The following is a 27214-nucleotide window of genomic DNA, read 5'->3' on the forward strand; positions in this document are numbered from 1 at the left end:
CAAGGTGAAGAGGGTGAAAAGACAAGCCACAGATGGGGATGCGTGACACAGGACGTGCACATGGGACATTTGTACAGCTCTTAAAATTCAAGAGTAAAAGCAAAACCAACCCAATTGGAAAATGGGCAAAAGACATGAACAGGTATTTCATGGAAGAAGTCACAGATGGCCAACAAGCACATAAGTTTACAAAGATAATATATTGAATACATATATATTAGATATCAGATGGTATTATCTATTATCTATCTCTCTATCACATATTCCAGCAGCTGAAACAGTTACAATGCCAAGTGCTGGCGAGGTTGGGTAGAAACTAGGTCTCGCATCCATCGCTGGTGTGAGTGTAAGGTAGTGCAGCCACCCTGGAAATCAATCTGGCAATTTCTTAAAAACCTAAATGTACACTTACCATACAACCTGGCAACCCCACTTCTTGGCATCGATCCCAGGGAAATAAGAATCTCCACATGGGAACCTCCGTATGAATGCTCATAGCAGGCCTGATGTGTGACAGCCCCAAGCAGTGACATTTGAACAGTGGTGGTTTGTGGAAAACACTGACTATGCTTCAGCAGCAAAATGAAGAGAACTGTCTATACTCAGTGTGGAGAGATCTCAGGGCAACAAGCTGAGCCAGAGATCGCTCCACATATAAAACACTTCAAAATGACAAGACCGTGGAGACAAAGAGCAGACCAGTGGAGTCAGGTGTTAGGATAGCGAGGGGCCAGGGTGGGGACGGGTGTGACAGGGAGACCTCCGTGGTGATGGGACAACCCATGGATGCGGGGATGTGTCTACACAGTGATAAAATGACGTGGTACTACACACACACACTGTGCCAATGTCCACTTTCTGCGTTCGAGAACAGACTATAGTTTTAGGAGGGGGAACCCTTAGGGGAAGAGGGTGAAGGGTACGTGGGGTATCTCTCTACTGTTTTTGCAACTTCCTGTGAAGCCAGAATTATTTCAAAATTAGAAGTCTTCCAAGAAACTTACATCCCATGAGTTTCATTGAAATGAAATTGTATCTGTTCTAAAAATGACTATAAATTGTTGAATTAGACTTCTTTTGCTGTTTGATAACTAGTCAAAGACAAGAAGCTTAGAGTGGATGGCAGTAGCACCTAGGTTTTGTTTTTTTCCGTTAAACATGACTTTATTGTTTGGGCAGACCCACATTTCCCCTTAAACAATGAAAATTTAGCACAGGGACTCACACGTGCTCTACATAAGTTATCCACATGCCAGGTTTCTAAGACTTACAGTAATAGGGTAAAATATCTCATTAATTTTTATATTATTACATGTTGAAATGATATTCTGGACATATTGGGTTAAGCGAAATATATTATTAAAATTTTTTAATTGGTATAGTGGACACACGATGTTACACTAGTTTCAGGCGCACCACGCGGTGATTGAACAAGTCTATGCACTACGCTGTGCTCCCCACTAGGGGAGCGGCCATCTGTCACCATGCGCCGGGATTACAGTACCTTGGGCTCTGCCCCCCGAGCCGTGGCTTCCATGCCCATGATTACTCACGGCATAATCGGAAGCCTGTGTCTTTGGTAGCACCTAGGCTTCCCCTGGGTTCATTCCTTTTGGCAGAATTAATGTTTGAATCAGTGTTAGGCTTGTGCAGGCAAACAGTTTTTCATATGAATCTGGTTTATCATTTCCACAGACCTCAGGGCTGCCTCTCAGGGGGTCCTACTCCCCCGTCTCCCATTGGCCGGTCTGGGCAGGTATAGGGTTGGGGCCTGTGTGGCCGAGAAGCCCAGGTCCTCCACTGGCATTGCACGCGGGTTGGGGGGATGATGAGTTAAGACCACAGACCACTCTTGCGGGTGAGGAAGTCAGGCAATACTCTCCCTCACCTTCTACGAAAACAGCCCCCATATTTCTTTGAGGGGAGAGCCAGAGCACCTTCCTGACAGTGTGGGTAGGGCTACCCTTGGGGCCTTCCACACAGACTCCCAAGCAGGAGGGGGCAGTGTGGGTACAGGTGAGAGACGGTGTGAGCATTTGGGAAGGGCCTTGGTGCTGCTTCTTCCAAGGGGCCATTGAAGTCTTTTGACCTCACTTTCTGCATCAGGGAAAGGAAGGGGCCGGAATGGGCAGGTAAGGCCTTTCCAACCTGGCCGGTCCTCAGGCTTGTGAAAGATCTGCGTCATGGCCTGTGGGAGTTGGTGTGCGCTGGGGTCTGCCAGTGCACGCTCCAGCACTAAGCTTCTAAGCTGCTTGCCGCGGAAGTCTCCAGGCCTTGACTCGGCAGTCCTCTGGGCCGGCAGAGGGGCTGGGTTCTCCCGACTTGAGGACGGTCTGTTGATCTTTTATAGCAGATCGAGGAAAAAGAAACTGCTCTGAGCCTATTGGTACAGCAAGAAGGCAAAACAGAGCAGGAAATCGTGTCTGCTCCCTGCGTGTTTGTGCTGTTACATCTGACACACGAGTCAGACACGGGAGACACAAAGTGCAGGAAGGGGCCTCACAGACTGGGTGTCTACCATGAACGGCACTCGCCCAGGGGGTGCCCGGCGTGCCCACCTGCAGCCCTCTAGACAGCTGTCCGAGGGGAGTTTCGCCCCAATGCGTTGCAGACGCCGACAGCACCTGGACGCTAACACTCTGACCCTTGGCCTGGCCCCCTGCTTCTCCCCAGCCCGGCCTTGAGATGAGACACTTCGTGACAGCACCCAGATCAGACCTGCAGAGCCAGGCCCCCGTGAGCTTGGTCATAATCTTGTGCATGGACGCTGTGTCACCGAGCCTGTGCCCCTCTCCCAGCAGGGGCCTGCACACAGGCACGCCCATTCCACCCACACAGTCCCCGTTCCCAGGCACTCCTGAGACCCCTCCTCGTGCCTAGTGTTCCGTCCCTGTGTGGGAACATTTCCCTAGTTTGCAGGGTAGCCCTGGCCTGTAATTATGGAAACCAAGAATGAAAGTGTTTTCATTCATACGGGCCTCAGTATGGACCTACTCTTCCAGACAGACAGGATCTGGCGAGGCTGGGGTGGGCTGGGGGCTGCGCCCCGGGCTTCCCACAAGGCCCCCAGCCCGTTCGCAGCCCAGGCTGCCTTCCTGAACCCCCGGGGGTCACAGAGGTTCCTGCCTGGTTTTCGAGGTCACTGAAATCTGCGCCCCAGTTGTCCTCTCCGCACATCAAAGGATTTGGGACAGCCAGGCCCGGAGTTCACCCAGTGTTTACTGAAGGGGGAGGGGATCCGGAAACAGCTGTGTGACAGGCCCCAGGCCTGTCCCCCGAGGGTCACACTTGGCCATCTGCATCTCCTCTCAAGGCTAATCTCCCTGGTTCTCAGAGAAGAAGCCCATTAACTCAGACAGCTGGGAAAATGATGGAAACCATCTTTTTTTTTTTTTTAACATCCTTATTATGCAGTGTTTATGTTTCAGGACCCGGAGGGCCTTTCGAACATCGACCTTCTACCAGCCATCCAAGCCCGGAGGCGTGGGTCTGGGAACTTGAGGGGGCCTCGCCCTAACTCACAGACCCCAGGCAAGTCCACGGAGAGCTGCGCGTGCATGGGCTGGCGGGCATGGGGATTGACATCAGTGAGCTGGTCCCTCACTTGCGGCCGTGACCGCCTGAGGACGGGTCAGAGTCCCTTGCTGCCTTGTCTCCCTGCAGAGTCCCAGATCTCTAGTCTGAGCCCCAGGCCTGCCAGGCAGGTGTGTCTTTACCTTGCACCATCCACAGCAGGCAGTGGGACGGGGCTCCCGTCCGGTCCCAGGATGAGGCCCCTGAACCCCCTCCTCACCTGGGAAGCCTGTGCCTCCCCCTCCCCGCCCCTAGCTCTTTACTCCCCTCCCCCTGTCTGACCTCCCAGTGCAGCAGCAATCACACAGCCTGTGATAAACCCCCTCCCTCCTGGCTCGCTAGTGGCTCTGCTGGAATCCCCACCCGCGCTGAGGCCTGTCTTTAAAAAAATAAATGCAGAACAGGATGCTGGGTCATGGGGACTCAGGCTGCGTACAGAGAATGATAAATTCTTAAGGAAAGTCGTATTTTCCCTTTCCAGCACAGTCCACAGAAACGTCAGCCCACAGTTTTCAAAGTAACACAATTTTAGGAGATGCCTCACAACTTCCGCTGCCCCTGCGGCTCTGGTGGGTGCAGCTGTCTGCACGTGGTTTCCAGAGCGCAGCACCGGGTGCCTTGGACAGAACCGTGTCCCCCTCTGCAGGCCCAATGCTGTTCTTCACATTGTCGAGCTTTTGTAGCGTGGAGGGTTTGTTGTATGGCGAGCTCGCTACTTCTAAAACACCATGGTTTCACCTGAACTTGGCATGCAGAGTGACCATTCCACACGAAAGCAGAGAGCCATGCGTTTCCCAGTGTGGGGCCGGACGGGAGAATGGCTGACCCAGGTCTATGAAGGATGCGGGCACTGAGGCCTCACACTGTGGGATCCGCCCTCGTTTGCCTCCTCTCCCCCCGCCCATCCCTCTCCTTCCTCCCCTCCCTTTCTCTCCCTCCCTCTCAGGCCCACTTGGAGCCCAGCGGCCATGGCACAAGGAAGCACAGGGCACATGGTTGTTCTGACCACACTGGGCATCTCCTGCTGGAGGAGGCTCAGCTGCTGAGGAGCTGAGCCCAGCTTTCCCCCAGCCCCCCAAGCCCGAGGGCAGGTCCGTGGGCACAATGATGTGCTTGTCTCCAACCACAGCCTTCTCTGGGGTCTGCTGTGCAGCCATCACGGGTGCAGTCCTCAGTGGGCGTCCTCTGGGAGCTCACAGGCCACTCCACACAGGTGTTGGGGACCCAACAACAACGTACCACAGGACAGAGGTGGCCCTGCTTCTCTTGGTGGCGGGTGTCAGTGCTCTGAAGGACCGCATGCACGGAGCCGTCAGGCTGTCTGCACGGGGTGCCCTGTGCGGCCGTGGATGACCGGAGACACGTGTTGTAGGATTGTCATAGAGTGGAGACGCGCCCCAGGTACAAGGAGCTATGTGTGCATACACCTGGGGATCCTCTGGCCTCGGGCCTGAGCGTGAGGGGGACGAGGTGTGGGAGGAGACACTGGGGTGGTGCAGTGACAGATGCAAGCATCAGCAAGAAGGGATGAGGGACAAGGTGCAGGGAGGTGCCCAGCCAGTCCCGCCCCCTCAGATGCCCTTGGGGTCGGCTCCCAGAGGGACAGGACCTTGCCACATTCTTGGATGGCACTGGGGTGTGTGAGGTCCCTGAGGCCGAGGCGGGGCTTACGGGGCCAGTTGGGGTGATAAGGGAGCTCTGAAAGCTGGACTGGGAAGACTCATCATCTATCCAGAACCAAATACCTTGTGGGTTTGGGTTCTTCCTTTTGCAGCCAGTCAGCCCCTCTGCTTCAGAAGCTCCTGCATGGGAGGGGGCTGCAGCAGGAGAAACTGGGATGCCCCTAGACCCAGCAAGCACCCCCTCCCAGCCTAGCAGCCTTATCCTGCAGCTACCGTCTGTTCACGCTGAGCAGTTCCGGGCGCCTCAGTAGCCTCCTGACCCTTCCCCTCCCTACATGGCCCGTCCTTGCAGGGGTGCAGGCCGTGGGAGCCCAGCCAGAGCCCCCACCCTCCTGGTGCCCCCCGTCAGGCTCACTCAGCTCATGGGAAAGAAAGGGCACAGAGGACATACACCCCCAGAATGCTGACCGGCCACCACCTGTTTTCCCCACACTGTGCTAAAATGTCGGGTCTGTCTGACTATGTCCTCTGAGTCCTCAAAGGCTGGATCCCTGTCCTGGTCATCTTTACACACTCAGCACTGAGCTCGGGTGCTGGTTTGTGCACACACAGGAGCACACGCGAGGACTGTCACGTCTAGCACGGCGCACTCCATGCTCGTCGGCGAGGGTCCCTGCGAAGAGGGAATCTCTAACACGCAGCTGGACCCCAGGGAAGGGTCCTCGGGTGCGTCTGAAAGGGGCGTATCTTTGGGTGTTGGATGGAGGACTCCTGTCTTCTGAATTCTGAGATTCTCAGGATTTCATCCCAGGCTGCGCTCTGGTGGCACCAACCCCGTAGAAAGCTGACGCTGTGGCCATGGACAAGCTTCTCCGTGGGGGTATTGGTGAGCGGCCAGACCCCAGAGGTCAGAGCTCTTCCTTCCTGCAGAGCCTGCCCAGGCTGCACGGTCAGCCCCTGCCGGTCCTCGGAGGCCTTGGCAGAAGTGGAGCCCACTGGAGAGCATGGCTGATTTGCGCGAGACCTGTAAGGAGGAGCCAACGTGACCCCACCCTTTGTTCCGGGGCCTCCCAGACGCCTCGGCTAAACTACAGAATCAGCCTGTCTCGGGAGAGGTGGGAGCCAGGCATGAGAAGGTTGGGGGCCGCTCCATTAGACGGTCCAGCTGACCTCATGGTCTTCGGCTTCCTCCAATTAATTTGGGGATGGAGGTCAAAGGCGCCTTCTGGCTCCGATTCTCAAGGACAGTTTCTCCTCACTTGTGCGGTGTCTTGCTACCTGGCACAGGGCGAGCGATGTGGCTCTTTGTCCGGCGACGAGCTTTAAGAACACCAGTGTCTTACCATCATGATGCTTGGGTGAGAACCATTTCTTGGTAAGCTTAAAAAGACAGCTGGGGCACAGCCTGTCCTGGCTCCGGGAGCGGGAGTGTGCCCCGAGCGTGCTCACCTGTGCTCACACCCCCCCTTCCACCCTGCCGCCTCCCGCTCCTCCGGCTCCCCGCAGTCCCCGTGTGGACGGACCCACTGACTAAGGCTCAGAGCAGTTCGAGGCGGCAGCCTCCTTCCTGTTCCCAGGCAGATAACCCAAGGAGGAGTCTGTGTGTTTATTTTAAGAGTTGCTTCCAGAAGGCAGAGGATGTCCCCTCCCTCTCACCAAGTGCCTGTCGTGGAGGAGCACAGACCCGGCGGTGGATGCCCTCCGGCTGTGTAATTGCTACTCTGCGCACAAGGAAATGAGCGGCCACAGCTAACAGGTAGCCAGATTGGGAGTAGCCGAAAAGTCCTGTCCCTGCGAAGAAATTACACCATAGCACAAAGCGGAGGGTTTGTTGACTTTCTTGAAGATCCAGGCAAAGCCACAGAGAGCAGAAACAAGGCCAGAGTAACCACCTTCCGCGTGTAATTACCAGCCATCCTCGGAGGGGCCTGAGCGCTCCCTGGCCACCGTCCGGCCGCCGCCCCGACCGCAGGCATTCACGGACGGGAGAGGGCTCTGTCTCCCCCGCAGCAAGGACCGGGGAGAATTCTTTTTCCTCTGTGGCTTATCTGGTTCAGGTTCACCCCGCAGGGGCGTAAAACAGAGATGAGACCCCAGGAGGAAATGCCGCCCTGCCACGGGCCTGGGCCACTCCGTCGTGCACACGGTGGTCAGCAGCTCTGTGGCTGTGGTCCGGCAGCCTCCAGCAGAGCTCGGGGGGCATCAGGATGAGGGACGTCTGCCTTTCTTCCCCTCTTTCCTCCACTTTGCTTTCACGAGATTCAATCTTTAAGTTAGATGGCTCCAGGGAACTGATTCTAGGGACACTTGAATGGTTTTGCCCAGGGAAGGGACAGCCTTGTTTTGGAGGCGTCTGTCAGGACAGGATTTAGCAGTCAAGCCAGCAGGACATAACCTCACAGCGACCACGTGGCCAGAGTTGGCCTGGGTCTGCAGCCTGTGCTCGGCAGGCTGTCCCCTTGCACATCTCCGAGCACAGGGAAGCCTATGTGGCCTCCCAGTTATGAGGCATCTCTATTCTGTGTTCTCAGAGAACTCTGTAATTCTCCTTCTGAGCATTTATCACCTCAGCCAATGAATAATTGTGCAATTATTTAATGTCAGTCCCTCACTCTGGAATGTGGAACGAGGGTCAGCTCCCTACCTGACTTCTTTGCTGCTGCATTCCCTGTGCCTGGAATAGCACTTTACACATGCAGAGTTCATGTTCCTTACATAGGTAGATGGAACAGGGATGCATGGATGGGTGGGTGGGTGGATGGATGGATGGCTGGGTAGGTGGATGGGTGATGGATGGATAGTAGGTGGATGGATGTGTAGGTGGGTACGTGGATGGATGGAGTGTGGGTGGGTAGGTGAGTGGATGAAGCCCACAGGATCATGAAGCATTTTGTTCTTATCTAACCGGCTGAACTCCACCAGCTATCTGTAACCAGAAGCTTCTATTGGAAGACTGAACTTCCTGGTGTGTTTGACAGGAGTGAGGGCAGCTGGAATGGATGGGCACACAAGAGTGGCATCCCTGCCCGGCTGCACGGATGGGAGCAGAGAGCTCTGTCCCTTGGGACAGCACTGCCTGGACTGTGAGGCCGCCCCCAGACCCATCGGCAGAGCTCAGCAGAACAAAGCCCGGGCCGTCTCTAGGCCTCCTCACCCTATAAACCATGCGTGTATTTATGTAACACTTCAGGCCTGATGGAGACCAGATGTGACCAAATGGTGGTGTGGGCTGCCCCAGGAGGCTGGAATGCCAAACCAGACACCCTTTACGGCTGTCCGTGCTCAGCTCTCTCTCTGGAAGTCTCAGGTCTGGGCCCTGATACGCATCCACGAACTTCATTGTTCTGTGAAACGGAAGCATCCAGCAACCCTGTTCCATCTGCTATGCTTACGAGGGAGCACACCCATGTAGAAATTCTATTACCACTCATCCTCGGGCAGCATGAGGTCTGTGGGAAGAAAGGAGCCGTCCAGGGACACAGCTGGGTGGCCTGGGGCCGGCTGGTTCTCTCTGGGACCCAGTTTCCTGATGATAATTTCAAGAGTTCCTGTTCATTGAATGCCTGCTTTGTTCTGGGCACACACGCTGAGTGAAAGTGACATCTCACCACCTTGGCTCTTACTCACACGGGCACGTGGACACAGGGCATGACTTGCCAATATCACAACAGTCAGCAAGGGGCATCCTGAGTCTAAGGCGTCATCTTTACATTACCAGAAAGCTCTCTGTCCTGTCCTCCAAAGACAGCGTGGCCAGGGACCCCAAGGGGGGTGCACAGGCGCCCCCCAATCTGGGGCTTCGGTACGGATGCTCAGAGGAGTCCAGGCAAGAACCCTGCTGGCTGGGCACCCAGTGTTCCCCAAGCTAACCGTCCTCCCCAAACCTGTGCCCTCTGAAACTCCCCTTAGTATCCTGAAGAACACGATGGACCTTCACACGCAAACAGCTGCCACGGACCTAGCTGGTGCCCGGCCCCCGGCCGTGGCGGCTGTGCTCGGGAGCTTCCTGCGTAGTGAGCTGGGGCCCCGCGTTGCCCTCCTGTTGCATGCCTGCCCTGGGGTTCCAGAAAGCTCCTCTCCCTCCACGTGTACACTCTCTGTGCAGAGGTACTTTTCGTGCTGTAACGCTGGATTCTGAAGTGCATTTGCCCAGTGCAATTTCTCCAGGGAACAGAGAAGAAAAATGTACCGAACATGACAATTAGGGTTTTGCAGCAAGCTTTTAAGAAACATCGGGTTGCAGACATTCCAATTGCTCAGCAAAATCTGCCCTGAAGTCCACTCCAGCTGCCACCCCGGCTTTCTTCCACCGTGCAGGCTCCGGGGTGGGAGCCAATGCCTGGTTCCGGTCACACACTGCGTGCGTTGGGCAGGCTATGTAGACTGTGTCTCCCTCCACTGCAGGACACCTCCCCTGATGATACTGGGCTGCAGGAAGGAGTCCCAGAGTGGAGCCCATATCCATCGGGCCACACTGAACCAGGCGAGCAGTCTGCAACAGCCAGGCAGGATGGGTGAGGCCCTGCTTCTGACCCGTCCAACCTGCCAAAGGCCCCCAGGGCTGCAGGCCAGCCCACGCACAGTGTGTCCTTTAGAGCCCTGAGACACTCCCCAGCTCCGAAGCAGTGAGACCCACCCCCAGGGTGATATTCTCTGCAAGGCAGTGTGCGGTCCACACCCACAAGGGGCAAGAGACAGCCACGTAATCTGCCGTCACTCCCAAGCCGATGGGGTCTGTGCCCTGATACCAGCAGTGACCTACAATGCATGTGGTTCCAGCCCCGCCTAAGACACACGTGAATTTGGAAAACCAAGTCTGTGGCCCTTTTGAAACACAAGGAAAACATTTCAAGGGAGGGAACGGGAATCTTCTGACACATGTAGCTCTGGGGCTCGGCCAGACCAGCAAAGCCCTAATTGATGGGCTAGCAGCGCACAGCTCACTACTCCGCCCCGGCTTGTGGGGGAGGGGACTGCAGCCCTCCACGTTTCTACTTACCCTGCTTTTTAGCTGTCCAAATGCAAACAAACAAAACGTTGCTGTGTCCACATAGAATTTATATAACATGTTTCATAGCAGTGAAGAGTCTGCTTTTCCTTGCTTTCTTTCCAGTGACATCGTGTAAAAGTTACTTTATTGAATTAAGCGTAAATCCAAACTCCGTCAGATAGAATTTTGAAAGTAACAAAGGACCATACATGCCTGCCGCCCTTTTACCCAGATCTGACGAACTTTTTGTTTAAACTGTTTGACTTCCGATTGTAAAATCAGCCGTGTTTATTAAGATGTGGAGAACACAGAAAGTACCAAATAAAAGAATAAAAATCACTCCTGACAACCCCATCCTATCATTGTCTCTCTGCAAGAAATCCTGCCAGTCTGAAGGAGAAGTCAGAAGCGCTGTGAGCCTATAACCCACGTCCTCGGCGGCACCCGTGTGGTTGGCACTGTAAATGCTTTTGGGCACCAAAACTGTGTTTCTTATCACAAAAGAGGAAAAATGGACAGTTTCATATGAATTTGATACCTTACCAAGATTGCTACCCTCACCCCACCGTATCTCAGAAAACTAGCAGTTTCAGGAAGCTGAACCTGTTTTAGCAAAAGCTTCACTTATCCCAATGTCTGGCACGAAGGGCTGCTCCCCCTCCTTACCCTGTAGACAGAAGGTCAAAGCCTGAAACCAGAGGGACCATGTCGCCTGCCCAACGGGTGAGACCCTGGGTTTCTGCCCAGCCCTGGGGTGGAAGGGCCACGGGCCAAACACGTTCTGCAACCAGAGCCAGCCAGGGTGCCGAGGCCAGCATGAGAGGGACAGCTGACCTGTCATCAGCCAGGACAAGGGCTCCCAGGGCCACACGGCAGACTGAGTGCATGCTCCTGACCCCCACACATCCTCCCAGGGAGAACATCGCTGGTCACCATATTTTAAATTGCAGACCCCCCCCCCAGCACAGTGCTGCCCAGGTGCTGCCCACCCACGTCCACAACACCAGCCTCCATGTCTGCAAAGTGCTTACAGGCATCCTTCACCCCCAGCAGCGTGAATGGAAGGGTGGGGACTGGGGTCTGCTTCTCCTGCATCTCTAGTTTCAGAATGCTGCCTGGCCAAAGGAGCGTCAGATATTTGAGGAATAGAAACATGAATAAATGAAGCCCAGTATTCTTTTGGAAATACAGGCCACAGAGGCTCAAGGGAAGAAGCAGAAGGTAGCGAAGGTCCACACGGGAAGCACTAGCTGGGAGCCACAAAAGGGAATGCTTCTGATTTTTGAGTGGGAGCATTTCTGTCCTATCGGCGCCCAGACCCCTGCAGAGAATGTGTGGTCCTTGCAAAGCACTGGGAATGAATAGTGACATAAAACACAATGTCAATCAGAGGGGAGGGGGTGGGGGAATGGGATAGACTGGTGATGGGTGGTAAGGAGGGCACGTATTGTATGGTGCACTGGGTGTTATACACAACTAATGAATCATCGAGCCTTACATCAGAAACCGGGGATGTACTGTATGGTGACTAACATAATATAATAAAAAAATCATTAAAATAAATAAATAAATAAATAAATAAATAAATAAAAACACAATGTCAAGGCTGCGTTTTTTTTCCCAACGCTTTGTGTCATTCTATGGCCAGAATGTAGAAATTTGAGCAAAACAGAATGTATGCGTTACCATAAGATATAACCGACAAGTTTGACGGGTAACGGCGGGGGTAGTTGGGGGGAACTTTAGACACTAATGTCTGTATCTTGTATTAGGTAGAGTTAAGATGCCCCAGAAAGTGGCTGGGATGGAGAACAGAGTTTAAGTGGGTCGTTTAAATCAATCAATCAAACCATAAAATATGATGAAATTACCATATTTGGGAGGAGGGATAGGGAGAGGAGGTGGTGGAGCGAGTGGCGGATAGGACGAGGGAGAAAATGCCCGGGATTCAGGGCACAGAGTCAGAAAAGAACCTCTGAAACTCAGATACAAGCAGGACGTGTGAGCGTGTCATTTACAAGGTGGGAGACGATGCCAGAAGAGTGGACAAGAAAGGGAGGGACCGTCCTGAGGAAGGAGGGGAGCTGCTAGACACGAGCTTTGCAGTATGGAGGGACCTCGCCTCGTTTCAACACTGAAGAGAATTATTTAAATTACTAGTAAAGAGCTTTCCCAGGGAAATGCCTACAAGGAAAATCTGAACCAGCCCCTCAAAGTCAGCTCTGAGGAACAGCATCCTTCAGCTCAAAAGTCAATGTTTGGGAGGCATTTTCCACATTATCCAAAGAAAAGAAGACCCACTAGAACTGCCAGGAAAGGGATTGCTGGCAACGTCCCCCAAATGGCAGGCTGAGCAGATCTGGATTTCCCACCATGACAAAGGCAAAGACACGATGGCTTAGAGGCCAACATGCAAAACACGTAGCCCAACTCACAAGAGCAGAAAGGAATAGGCTCCGAACCATGACGGAGCTTGGAGCAAAAACTGGCCCAAGGCGGGACTGGGGGTGGACCCGGACCCCCAGTGTGGAAGCTGGGATTCACCCCCGCGGGACCAGTGGTGGGACAGACGTGCCCCGGTCAGGCTGGGAGCCATGAAGCGCCCCTCACCCCTTCTCAAGAAGGTGCATGGAAAACCCCACGGCTGGTCCAGGGAAGCAACCCAAAAGCTTGCCATGCGTCTAAGACCTGAGTGGGCAGAGTATTAAGTGGTAAACGGGAAACCCAAATCTGTGCCATGCACACCTTTACATGAGCCATTTAAGACAGGCATTATCAGCTGAGAAATTAACAGAGAAGAGCCAAGGTCCCCTGGCAGAAGCAAGCACCAGCCTCCTGCAGGGACCCCCACCCTGACTCCAGACTCCCAGAGCTCGCGCAGAGAAACAACACTCCCGCCAAGGAAGGGCTCACCGTGAAAAGCAACAGAACACAATAGAAAATCGCAAACATGGAACCCAATATCAAGAGTGACTAATGTTTATTGAATCCTTGCTCTGTTCCAAGGCTTCACTCATCGTGTCACTCCGCGTGTCACCTTGCGAGTTTGAGTCAGCCCGCTTCTGCCGCACAGCAAATGCCCCCAACGCTTAAAGGACAGACGTGATTCCTCGGAGTGCTATGGGTTGGCAGGCGGTGCTTCCAGGCAGGGCAGTTTGGCGGGGCCCCGCTGCGCCCGTACACCCATCGGAGGACAGACGGCGGCGGGACCGGAGGGCTCAGGATGGCCCCTCGCTCTGGTCTGGAGGTTGGTTCTGTGTCAGCTGGGGTGATTCAATCTCACAGGTGCCCAGAGAGCTTCAGTTTGTCACTCCGCCCTTCGCCACCCTCTGTCCTGCCTTGGAAGGCTCGTGCGCGTGGGCTAAGCCAGCAGCTGCACGTCCCTGGCTGTGGTTGGGAAACCCAGCAGGAATCAGCACGAGGGATGAGCTCAAGGTCAGAGAGCTTATTCCCACAGATTCTCCCTGAGGCTGCCTTGGACTAACTCCAGGTGCTTTCTCTACCTGCCTCTGTCCTTCAGGAACCCGCAACTGCTCCCTTTTCCGCACACCGCCCAAGAGGAGTGTCTCCCTGCTGCTTGTCCTGGGTCCTTCACTGCCTCTATGTTTCCTGTGACACCTCGTTAGCACCCCTTCCATTAACGACCCCCTAGAATAGCCTAACTTCACATGCCATCTGTTTCTTGCTAGACTCTCACTGGTGCTGGGGGTAGTCCGATCTGTGAGCTTTTGCGGGAGTCAAGCCACTGGCACCGGGACTTCACCGGCATGGCTCTTACCTCCTTGGTCTACACCAGAGACAACCAAACAATCACAGAGCATCTTCGAGGCCACCTCCCTGTCAGCCGCTTGGGATGCAATCTCGGGGGGCCCCTGCTGGACTTGCCCTCCCAGGCTCCTTTCCCTCCTTGGTCACTCCCAGGTCAACCTACTAATCCCCCCCAGCCTTGCTCAGTGTCCCCCAGTCACTTCTCACTGAAGACCTGCCTCTCTCGTCCTCCAGCCTGAGTCACAGAACCCCTCTGGGCCTTGCTGCACACCTGCAGCCCCTCACAGGTGTGTCTGACCAGGTACGCACCGGGACTTTCCCTCCCGCAGTCCCGCTCCCGTCCCAGGACTGATGTCACCGTCTCCTGACTCAGCCGATCAAGCGGCTGCTACCTGGCCTCTCCTCCATCTCCTCACAGAAACCCCTAACTTCATGTCCTGGATGAGCACGTCCACCACAGTCCATGCCGCCCTGTCCCACTTCTCGCATGCCCATGAGAGTCCCACAGAATGCCAGCTTTCCCCCTCGATGGGCTCCACTTCCAGAACAGATCCCAAACAAGCCCCTTTTCCTCTTCCCACTGTCCCAGGTAGATGACCCCACAGCCTCCCAGCCGGCCTCCCTCCTCCATCACTCGTGTCATCCGGCCCAGGCTCCACACCAGACGGACCCCCCTCCTCCGTGGGGAGTCTGACGGAGTCTCCCCTGCGTCCAGCCCTCCCTGGTGACCCGAGTCATCAGATGCAGGCTGACATCTGTGTGCTGACACTGTAAGCCCTTCCGGGCTTGCCGTGCCACCATCACAGACCACCGTCCTGGGCCTCCGCTCTTCTCACATGGCGTGCGTCTGTCTAGCCCGTGCAAGTGGCTTCCACCCGAGGACACCTCGGTCCCCTCCCTCTGGAATGGCGTTCCCAGTGATCTGCGCGTCCTCACGGCCTCCCTCAGCAGGTCGAGGCTTCAGAGAGTCTCCTGTGACCCCCGCAGAGAGGCCTCGCCACCAGGCTCTCTCTGGCCCACTACCAGAGTGTATCTGCATTGTCGCACACACGTTTTACTTGAAATTAAAGTTTTACGTGTTTCTACGTTCTCATGCTCACTCTGAGTCAACGGGGAGAGGCAAGGAATTTTCCGTCGTGCACGCACTCCTCTTGCCGGCAGCCAGAACAGTGCAGTGTAGGAAATAAATTCCACCGCACGTCGACTGTAAAACCTTGCTGTGCTCTGGAATGCTGCAGCCACATTCCAGGAACCCCACGGTATCAGCCCCTCGAGCCGCTGCCCCAAGGACCACAGCCTGCGCCGCTTACCCAGGAATCCCCGTCTCCCAGTCCTGGAGGCCGGAAAGCTGAGATCCAGGCGTGGACAGGGCTGGTTTCTCCCGAGGACTCTGCCTGGTGTGCAGACGGCCGTGCTCCCCACGTGTCCCCTCTTCCTGTGAGGATGCCAGGCAGACTGAATCAGGGCCCCCATACGACCTCATGTTACTTTAATCACCTCTGTGAAGTCTCATTCTGAGGTCCTGAGCGTCAGGACTTGAGCGTTTCAGGGGCATGGGCAGCCCGCAGCACCGGCCCGGTGTCCAGAGTGCCCGTGCAGGCAGGACTGTGTGCAGCTGAGGGCTGCAAGGCGGCGGTGGGCCCCCAAGCAACCCCTTCACGTGGTCGTGCTTCCACAAGATTTGGAGAAAGGGTTATTGCAGCGGAAACCGGTCACAGCCGCTCCATCCCACCGTCCCTCACTCGCACCGCCCGTCGGGCTGGAGGGCATCTGTGCTTCTCTGAACATTTGGGATCCAGATAATGGGAAGGTGCTTTGGGAACGAGGGAGCATTCTTCGTTTGATGTCTGTCTGTTCGTTCGTTTGATTAATTAACATGCAAAATTTTCTTTTTCTTTTTTTTCTGTTTTTAAGATTTATTTATTTATTTAAAGAGAGAGAACGCGGGTGGGGGGAGGGGCAGAGGGAGCGGGAGAGAAGCAGACCCCCACGCTGAGGGCAAAGCTGACGCGGGGCTCCATCCCACGACCCCGAGATCATGACCTGAGCTGAGATCAAGAGTCGGACACTTAACCGAATGAATCACCCCGCCACCCTCCCGGGGTATTTTCCGTGGCGTTAGTCACCTCCGTGGATGGTTAGCCTACTGCTCACCACTGCACACAGGAATGACCTCCTGGGGTGTCCTCCTGCCCCGTGTCAAGCCCCGGGATCGTTCCTTGCAGCACAGGGAGATTCACCGTCTGAACGGCACAGTCTCTCCGTCATTACGCTTATACACTGTGTGCCATTCCCGCTGACGGCTGGTCAGAAGTGTTCTCATGTCACAAAAACGCTCAAAATGCAGTATCCTGAATTATAAATGGAGCATACATTTTCCCCCCATTTTGATGAGAATCATGTGAAATGCAACATATCAGAATTTATTTCTTGGGGCAAACAGCCAGGCCGTGAACACGCACTCTGTCCACCCCAACACAGCAGCCCCAAAGTCAGGGATTCTCATGAATCTCGTCCTTGGGCAGCAGCTGTTTTGGAGGAAACACGCAGATTGCCACCAGCGCAGTAATAGTCCCCACATGTTTCACAAGGGGACTTACGGAAACATGTCACTTTTATGATATTGTGACATACGTGGTATTTGTCAACTTCTGGAAATGCATGACTTATGGTGACTTATTTTCTAAGAACACTGTCTTACTGAGTTTGCGTTTATAGCTCTGTGCCCTGGTTCTGCCCTGACCCCCCACCTCCCATTCCTACGGCTCTCCCGCGGAGCGGCCCACGCAAGGACCTGTTTCAGCGCAGTGACGCACCCATGTGGGGGGTCGGGGATAAGAATGTGGCCAGGGCCCTGGCAGCTGTGGGGACAAGAGAGGAGAAGAGGGCACAGAAGTGAGGCTCACAGACAGGGAGCTTGGAGGACGGAGCCAGGGTGGCCCGACCCCTGACGGAGTGAGCTATATCCTCCGGGATGAACTGGGAATGCTGCGGAACGAGCTCGCATCCAGTCACGGACTTGACCCCAAACACCAGGGCCCCCGGCAAGTCTGTTGCACCGGTGAGCCCCTGTCTCCTCCTTTAAAGAGTGGGCGTGAGTGGCCCTCACTTCATGAATTTGGGTGGGGGCTTGAGCGAGATCATCATGTGAGTGCTTTGCAAACTGGGCTCCTTTTCCGAGTGTAATGAGGTATGTGAGAACACACATTTAAAAAAAAACGGAACTGATTTTTAGCAGATTCCTTTCTGCATGGAGCAACACTCAGAAGTGAGAGAGGGAAGCAGAGGCCGGGAGAGGCAGGAGGGAGGGATGGCCCTCGCGCATCCCTGGAGTGTGGGCTTCAGAAAGATGCAAGACAGGACGCTCCAAGCGGGGTCACCTGATGGGCCATAGGCAACGTGTTGGTCTGGTCCCTGATTCTATTGGTTTCTTAAAAGCTCCTTTAAACCTGTTTTCAGTAGAAAATAAATTCCTAGGAAGGGGAGACAGGAAGCCAGACTTTTAAATGGCAGATGATCCCTTAGACTCGGCAGGTTTGAACTGGTTGGAAAGCTTTGTTTTCCCCCCTCCGCAGATTTGCTGCTCAAGGTTGCAAGAGGAGGGCGATGAGCAGAAATCGTTCACCATTAATAAGGCATGCACTAAGACATTTGGGTTTGGTTTGGGAGTGGGGTAGGTGGGACAAGTGAAAAAGTCATACTTTGCAGGAGAATGGCTGTGTAGGGGCTGAGAGCCTGGGCAGAGAAAAATGCAGGGAAGTCCCCAGCGCTCCCAGTGCGGCTGGATGCAGCTGATTCTGGAAGGATGGGCCCACATGGTGTTGCTATCAGACACCTAGATCTTCCAGAGACATTCTTTTCTACAACACGTGCAGGTGTGCAGGCTAATACTTGCAAAGGGGGCATGGCTGTTCGGTGTGTTTATCTTTCCAGACCACACGGAAGTCATGTTAACCGTAATGCGTTCAGACACTGGGCTGGAAAGGTGTCAAGGCCACTGGACGGTGGGAATCCCTGGTTAGCAGCACGCATATGTGTGTCTCCTACCTCCTGCTCAGGAGCCATGCACGGTCCTGGGGGGTCCCCAAAGTCGGCTGCCTTCTGTCCACATGCCCCAGCCAACAGCTCCTCACCTTGCACTGGCTGTAAGAGGCTTCCTGACCTCAGCCCAAATCTACCCATCTCGGTGTCATTTCTTTGGCTGAAATCACCTGACTTGATCCCCAAAATAGAACCCCATTTGCTGGGGCACCTGGGTGGCTCAGTGGGTTAAGTGTCTGACTCTTGATTCTGGCTCAGGTCATGATCGAGCTCCGCGTCATGCTCTGCGCTGGGCATAGAGCCCATGTAAGATTCTCTCTCTCTCCCTGCCCCTCCCCACCCTGCTCATGTGCTCGCTCACTTGCTCCCTCTTTTTTTTTTATAATGATTTTTTATTATATTATGTTAGTCACCATACAGTACATCCCCGGTTTCTGATATAAAGTTCGATGATTCATTAGTTGCGTATAACACCCAGTGCACCATGCAATACGTGCCCTCCTTACTACCCATCACCGGTCTATCCCATTCCCCCATCCCCCCTCCCCTCTGAGGCCCTCAGTTTGTTTCTCAGAGTCCATAGTCTCTCACGTTTCATTCCCCCTTCTGATTACCCCCCCTTTCTTTATCCCTTTCTTCCCCTACCGATCTTCCTAGTTCTTATGTTCCATATATGAGAGAAACCATATGATAATTGTCTTTCTCTGCTTGACTTATTTCACTTAGCATTATATCCTCCAGTGCCGTCCATGTTGCAGCAAATGTTGAGAATTCGTTCTTTCTGATAGCTGAGTAATATTCCATTGTATATATGGACCACAACTTCTTAATCCAGTCATCTGGTGAAGGACATCTCGGCTCCTTGCACGATTTGGCTATTGTGGACAATGCTGCTATGAACATTGGGGTGCATATGGCCCTTCTCTTCACTACGTCTGTCTCTTTGGGGTAAACACCCAGTAGTACAATGGCTGGGTCATAGGGTAGCTCAATTTTTAACTTTTTAAGGGTCCTTCACACTGTTTTCCAGAGTGGCTGTACCAACTTGCATTCCCACCAACAATGTAGGAGGGATCCCCTTTCTCCACATCCTCTCCAACAATTGTTGTTTCTTGCCTTGTCAATTTTTGCCATTCTAACTGGCGTAAGGTGGTATCTCAGTGTGGTTTTGATTTGAATTTCCCTGATGGCTAATGATTTTGAACATTTTTTCATGTGTCTGTTAGCCATTTGTATGTCTTCATTGGAAAAGTGTCTGTTCATATCTTCTGCCCATTTTTTGATTTGTTTATTTGTTTCTTGTGTATTGAGTTTGAGAAGTTCTTTGTAGATCTTGGATACCAGTCTTTTATCTGTAGTGTCATTTGCAAATATATTCTCCCATTCCGTGGGCTGCCTCTTAGTTTTTCTGACTGTTTCCTTGGCTGTGCAGAAACTTAATCTTGATGAAGTCCCATAAATTCATTTTATCTTTTGTTTCTCTTGCCTTTGGGGATGTGTCATGAAAAAGGTTGCTTTGGCCGATGTCGTAGAGGTTGCTGCCTATGTTCTCCTCTAGAATTTTGATGGATTCCTGTCTCACATCGAGGTCTTTCATCCATTTGGAGTTTATTTTTGTGTATGGTGTGAGAGAGTGGTCAAGTTTCATTCTTTTGCATGTAGCTGTCCAATTTTCCCAGCACCATTTATTGAAGAGACTGTCTTTTTCCCACCGGATGTTTTTTCCTGCTTTATCAAATATTAGTTGCCCAAAGAGCCGAGGGTCCATTTCTGGGCTCTCTATTCTGTTCCATTGGTCTATGTGTCTGTTTTTGTGCCAGTACCATGCTGTCTTTGTGATCACAGCTTTGTAGTACAGCTCGAAATCCGGCATTGTGATGCCCCCAGCTTTGTTTTTCCTTTTCAACAGTTCCTTGGTGATTCGGGGCCTTTTCTGTTTCCATACAAATTTAAGGACTATTTGTTCCAGTTCTTTGAAAAATGTCCTCGGTATTTTGATCGGGATAGCATTGAAAGTGTAGATTGCTCTGGGTAGCATAGACATTTTAACTATGTTAATTTTTCTGATCCATGAGCATGGAATATTTTTCCATCTTTTTGTGTCTTCTTCAACATCTTTGAAGAGTGATTTGTAGTTTCTTGAATATAGATCCTTTACGTCTCAGGTTAATTCCGAGATAACGTATGTTTTTTGGTGCTATTATAAATGGAATGCATTCCCTAATTTCTCTTTCTTCAGTCTCATTGTTCGTGTATAGAAATGCAACTGATTTCTGAGCATTGATTTTGTATCCCGCCACATTACTGAATTGCTCTATAACTTCTAATAGTTTGGGGGTGGATTCTTTTGGGTTTTCCATATAGAGTATCATGTCATCTGTGAAGAGAGACATTTTGACTTCTTCCTTGCAGATTTGGATACCTTTTATCCCTTTTGTTGTCTGATTACTGTTGCAAGGACTTCTAGTACTATGTTGAATAATAGTGGCGTGCTCTCTCTCTTTCTTAAAAAAAAAAAAGAACCATATTTGCTTAAAGATGAATAAAGAAGAAACAGATAAGAAGTTAAAGTCACCCTGTGGGCCCCCGATGGCAGAGCTTTCCAGCACAAGTCTGCCTCCACCAACTTCCCTTGTTGTTATTTATATTTTCTAGAAGAAGAAAGAGCCAGTGTGAAAACTTTCCGGAAAAATCCTCCTACACAGAATTGTGCATTCCAAAGGAACTTAATTTTTTTTCTAAATGTCCTTGTTTCAAAAAGATTACTTAGGAACAAAGTAAAATAAACAACAGCAAAAAATCTCTCCGTATTATCAAATTCATTAAATCCCAAAACACGTTAAAAATAGTACAAAACTGTTTCCGTCCTTGATCTTAAAATGTTATGTATGGTCCAAAGTAGCCAATGAAAGATATTTGTAGGCATCAAACTGCCCCGGAGCCTCATGCTGGGTGCTGTGGAAGGCGGACGGCAGATGTGGCTCCAGCTGTCCCCTGCCAGGTCACATCTGCATACGTGAGCCGCCACAGTGCCTTAGCACGTGCAGGCGGGAGTCCACGCCCGCCTTGTGGGCCCAACCGCTGCAAACTGGGATGGACGTGTGTGCAGGCAGTGTGGGGGATAAATACGGTAATCCATGCCGTCTGAGGAGCGCCGGACCCGCAGTCACGAGCGCTAGCCATCCTGAGCGTCTTTGCTCATTTCAGTCCGGAGACAGCCCACTGTCAATTACGCTGGAAACAGCTCCTGCAGGGCACACCACTTGGGGAACATGTTCAACCTTCTGCTTCATGCTTTTTGGATAAGTTTGCTACTTTATGAAAATGTCATCTGGGACAGAGAAAAGATGAAGCCAAATGATTCCATTTTCTTCTTTCTAGAAAAAGATTAATGGGGCCAGCAAGGGAACTTCTGCAACTGAGGCTGGGGGCAGCCGTGGCCAGGTAGCCCTGCCTGTCGAGTCAAGGAGTTTGGGCTTCACTGAAGGGCAGGGAGGAACCAGCCCTGGAACGTCAGCCGAGCACACGCAGCTCTGTGCGTCAGGACATGTGGCGGGCGGCATCCATGACAGCCCCAAGGAGCAGCCTGGTGTTCGGGCCATGTGACCCTCTCCCTTCAGTAGGGCCTGGACCCAGTGGGTCACTTCTAAAGGACAAAATACAGCTACAGGGACGGAATGGTCAGCTTACTGTGACTTCCGTCCGGGATGCCTCCTGGAGTTCCTCCTTGTCCCCCATTGGAGGGAAGCCAGCTGCAGTGCTGTGAGCTCCTGGTGAAGACCTATGAAGGAGTGTAGTGAGCTGGGAAACAAGCCCGTTCCCAGCTGAGCTTCCAGATGATGCAGACCCCGCCAACCCCTATTGCAGCCTTGGAGAGACCCTGAGTCAGAGGCACCCTGCTAAGCTTTGTCCAGATTACCGCCCCACAGAGATGGTGAGTTAATACATGTGTGTTATTTTAAACCACTAAGCTCGGGGCTCATTTGTTATGCAGCAGTACATGGCTAACACAGATAACAACTCTGGCTAGTACAGGTAATACATGGGGGTAAGACTGGATGGAGGAAAACCAACAGAATGGCCACAGTACTGGAGCAATGGAAGAGACGGGTCTGACCTGAGGCTATGTCAGTGATGGGGGCGAGAGGTAGATGGAGAGCACCAAGGTCAGGGAACAACGCAAGTGCAGACCTGGGATGAGGACAGCAGAAGCATGTGGTGGACCCCATGTGCATGCTAGAAGAAAGCTGTAAGCATGACTAGGAGCTATTAAGTGTCCAATGCAAGAGGAAAATACTGCTGGTTACATAATTCATAATTTGCAATATAAAAACAAACCATTTTCTAAGGAGCAGTCTAGTTATTTCTTATTCTAACATCAGAAAGAAGTTTTTCCCAAATTCAAAACAAGGTACTGCTTCATGTGGAAAGCATGTCCTCTACCTCCCATGGCAGCCAATGGCATTAATCCCACATAAAATTCAGTCAAGGCTCCCCAGTCCTTACTACGGGGCAATCAGGGTGCACAACTGATGGATCCAGGCCCAGACTGCTGGCTACCCAGGAGGAGACTTGGACCCCGGGCCCATTATCTGCTTAGCTTTTTTTGAATGTCCGAAAGCACAGAGTTCAAGGTCATGTTCTCTGGTGGCAGCTGGAGGGAACCACTTGCCTATGAACACTGAAGTGTCAAACCAGGCAAAGAGAATGTCCACTAACTGTCACACTGAGGGGGGATATTCAATGGGAAAGAACATTCTAGAAACAATGAACAAGTCATTTTGAACTCACTTTAGCTCCCAATGTTCTACAACATAGAGATAAGCTCAAGGTTAGCCTAGAATCTTCAAAGCAAGTGTAACAAAAGCGACGAAGGCCGCTGCCATGGTCAGACTCCCATGTCCATAGCCAGCAAGTCCCCAGGCTGGTCCTATGGGGCCTGGTGGGACAGGCTGGGCAGGACCAGGACAGAAATATTTAGCTTCAGTAGAGCAACAGCATTCTCCTGACACTTTGGAAAGCCTCACGCTGTGAATTCCAGAGAGGGATGGACACGAAGGGAGGAAAGCAAGCGAGAATTTGTTGGGAGGAAGCAGTGCTAGGAGGTGAACTGACACATCCAGTCCAGGCTCTAAGGGTCTGTGATGGCAGCCGCATCCTGCTGATGCCTCCCTGGGAAGCTGGAGAAAGCACCACGGCATCTGTCTGAAGATGCTGGAGACGTGGCTGCTGGGACTCAACCAAGGTCCCAGAGAGCAGGGGAACACTGTGGTGAGCCAGGCACCTGACACAGCTTCGCCTCTGCAGGGACATGCAGATGTGCAAAGGCTGAGGACTCAGCAGTAGGACAGAGCTGTGGAGGCGGCCGGGCCAGGGCCTGAGAGACTAGTCGTCTCATGAGCAGGAAGTGCACAGACGTGAGTCTGACCTTTTGAGCCTAGTTCTAACCTGAGACATTTGCAAATTTTAAACACTCGTTGGTGTGGTGGACTGAATTGCGTCCCCACGAAATTCATGCATTGAAGACCTGCTTCCTAGTGTGATGGCCTTTGGGCGGGGGGGGCCTTTGGGAAGTAATTGGGTTTAGATGAGATCAGGAAGGTGGGGCTCTCGTGATGGGGTTAATGTCCTTGTAAGAAGGGACACCAGAGATCGTGACTTTCTCTCCTCCATGTGAGGCCACAGAGGGAAGGGGCTGTCTGCAAGCCTGGAGGAGAGTCCTCATCAGCACCTTGAGCTCCAACATCCAGCCTCCCAAACTAGGAGAAATAAATTTCTGTTGTCTAAGCCTCCCAGCCAGTGGTGCTCTCTGATGGCCGCTGAGCAGACCAAGACAGCAAACCAAATAGAACTTCGGTAAACTCGCATGCTGAGGGATTGGAGTTCTGTGCCTGCCTCTGAGCAGGATCCTTGCAAACTTCCTAGGCTTTGTCAGGACCCCAAGACACGGCACTGTGCCAGGACTCCACCAGGCTCCAAACTGGCTCAATCCATAATTGAATGCATGTGATCTGCACCCCTCTATCAGCGTGCCAGAAACTAGCTACCGTGAATCCTCCCTGGAGGGGATGTTACCATCTGGAGGAGCATGGTGCAGAAGAAATAGAACTTGAGACACATAAATCATTTCAAATTTTCTGGCAGCCATATTTAAAAAGTAAAAACAGACTGGTGAGATTAATGTTAATAAAGAACTTTTCTTAACCAATATCTTCAAAATATCATTATTTCAACATATAACCAATATAAAAATTGAGTTATTTCCCATTTTTTTGTACTAACCACATTTCAAGGGCTCAGTAGGCACCTAATGGTTACCCTAATTGGACAGTGCAGACAGGACTTCCATAGTTTCTTATATGCAATTTCTACCATGCAATGAAAAGTTTCCAGATATACCAAAAGATAGAGCCAAGAGAAAAAATATATATAACGGACCCAGATAGGAGAGTGATCAGACACAGACTTTAAAATAACTGTGAGTCATATGCTCAAGAAATCAAATGACAAAATGGGGACTTAGCAAAAAACTCAAATTGATAAGAAAGAAATCAAATGGAAATTCTAGGACTGAAGGACGCAGTGACTGAAATCAGGAGCTCAATAGATGGGTTTACTGCTAGGATGGTTACAGTTGAAGAAAGGATCAGGAAGCTGAAAGAGAGGTCAATAGAAACACCCAGAATGAAATAGAATTTAAAGAGCATAAAGGACAGGGCATCTGGGTGGCTCAGTCGGTTAAGCGTCTGCCTTTGACTCAGGTCATGATCCCAGGGTCCTGGGACTGAGTCCTGCATGGGGCTCCCTACTCAGCGGGGAGCCTGCTTCTCCCTCTCCCTCTTCCCCCTGCTTGTACTCTCTCTCTCAAATAAATAAAATCTTTATTTTTATTTAAATTCAATTAGCCAAGGTATAGTACATCACTGGTTTTTGATATAATGTTCAATGATAAAATCTTTTTTTAAAAAAAGCATAAAGGACAAAAACCATTTAGCGACACGATGGAATGGTCTAATGTCACATCACTGAAGTGTTAGTGAGGAGAAAGAGATTATGGTGGAAGCAGGATTCAAAGGGAATTTCTCAAAACTCAGGAAACCTGCAGCTGTGAGGTTCAGTGAACCCCACACAAGTTACGTACAAAGAAAACCCCACCCAGGGAGCATCATGATAATCTACAGAAAACCAACAACAAAGAGAAAGATCTTTAGAGCCTGCCAGAAAAAATGTAATGGCACGTTCACTTCAGCGGTGAGGCTCACAGCTGACTTCTCAGCAGAAACCGTGAAAACAGAAGACAGTGGAGGCATCTTCTTAGCACTGACGGGGAAATGCCTGTGTGGCACAAGCAGGTAGGGGGGAGGTCGGATGCCGTGCCCTACATTTCTACAAACAAAAAATGAATTCCTATCTGTCTCTTGATGATACATTCAGTTTTGAGGAGAGTTGTTACTATTTTATTTTCGCCTCTTTGGCTCTGTACTGCCGATTAATCTTTTGCGTTTCTTACGCAACCAAACTCATCACATGAATACTAATTCCAGAGAAAAAAGTTAATATACTACTGAGGACATCATGAATCTCGTCTTTGAAAACTATATTTCATTAGTGGAGCTGTCATTGCCAACTCTAGCCGCACATTGTAGTGACTAATTAGAATGGTATATAGTTTCTAAACACTGAAATATTTCACTGACATGGCTAGTGAGGTCATTAAGAGCCCCAGACTTTTCAGGAAGGCTGCCTGAGTAGGAATCCAGACTCCACCTCCTATTCACTGTGTGATCTGAGACCACTTACATAATATCGCCAAACCGTGGTTTCACCTATGACAAAAATATCATATCCTAGGAGTTTGTGAGAGAGAAATGAGATTATAACAACAGTCTGAGCACAGTGGAGATTTTGGGTTTTTTCTGACAGGCAAGGAGTCCAAGTTTCCAATAACTTGGCAATACTAACAAAAAGGCAAGTTCTTTGCATAATGAGCGCCCTCAACACCGACGGCACCAGTGACACAGCACACCCACCCTCCACGAGGTGTGTTTCCCTGGGAACGTCTCACCGCAGAGCAGGGTCCATGTGTCCGTTAGCAACAAATTGTTTCTAAAAGCAGGAAAGGAGTCACTTTGTTAAACATTCCCCCTCTCTGCGGGGTGCTGGGGTCCCTGACACCAATGACACCCCGAAGCACAGAGCTATTCCGTGGTGAGTTTGTGCGTGCCTGTCCGTGGCGTGCCTGCTCCTGGCCCTGCCTGATGTGGTGCAGGGATGTGAAAGTGAGGCTTTATCTACTGGATTTGGGTTTCTGGTCATTGGCATCTTCCTTCGATTCCTTGCTTCTGTCCCTAAGCCCCATTTCTCGCCCTCAGCCAGGAGCAACGGTACAAGCTGAGAAGGGGAGGCCAGAGGGGATGAATTCTTCAACAATCCTTCCGACAATTATGGTGGATCCTTGAACCTAATGGTTTGACCTGCATGGGTTATTTACATGGATTATTTTCAATTAATATAGGACATACTGCAAATGTATTTTCCCCCTTATGATTTTCATTTCTCTAGCTCTCTTATTGTAAGAACACAATATATAATACACATAACATACAAAATATGTGTTAATTGACTGTTTATGTTATGATAAGGCTTCCAGTTAACAGTAGGCTGTCTGTAGTTAAGTTTTGGGGAGTCAAAAGTCATACGCAGATTTTTCACTATATGAGGAATGGCACCCCAACCCCCATGCTGTTCAAGGCTGAACTGTGTCCTAAAGTGGGGCAAACTCACTAGAGTCCATTTTCGTTTCATTAGAACAATTACAAAAGTAAGAGAAATGTGGCATGATTTTTTAAATAATTTTTTTCAGGAACGGATAAGTAACACATGCCCTGCTTGGATTCAGTTTTGTAATTCTAATGTCTTTAAGTAGAGTGTGGTCCAATCCGTACTGCTGAAAGCCCAGATTCTATTTTTTTCAACTATACAATGCATACTTATGATTTCTACCTATCCTTTTCCTCTTTTAACCAATGAAATATTTCAATCTTTTGTGCACGTATAATTTACAGTATAGAAAATAAGACATACACAAATGTGGACACGTATTGTAAGTCTGCGTACATATCGTGAACCTCTGATGTATTCACAACCTGAAAGCTTGAGAGAAAATAAGAAGAAAGTAACCTAACAGGTGGCCACGTCCCCACTGTCCTAGAACTGGAGG

Source organism: Ursus maritimus, unplaced genomic scaffold, assembly GCF_017311325.1.
Source record: "Ursus maritimus isolate PB19 unplaced genomic scaffold, ASM1731132v1 scaffold_34, whole genome shotgun sequence".
NCBI classification, from domain to species: domain Eukaryota; kingdom Metazoa; phylum Chordata; class Mammalia; order Carnivora; family Ursidae; genus Ursus; species Ursus maritimus.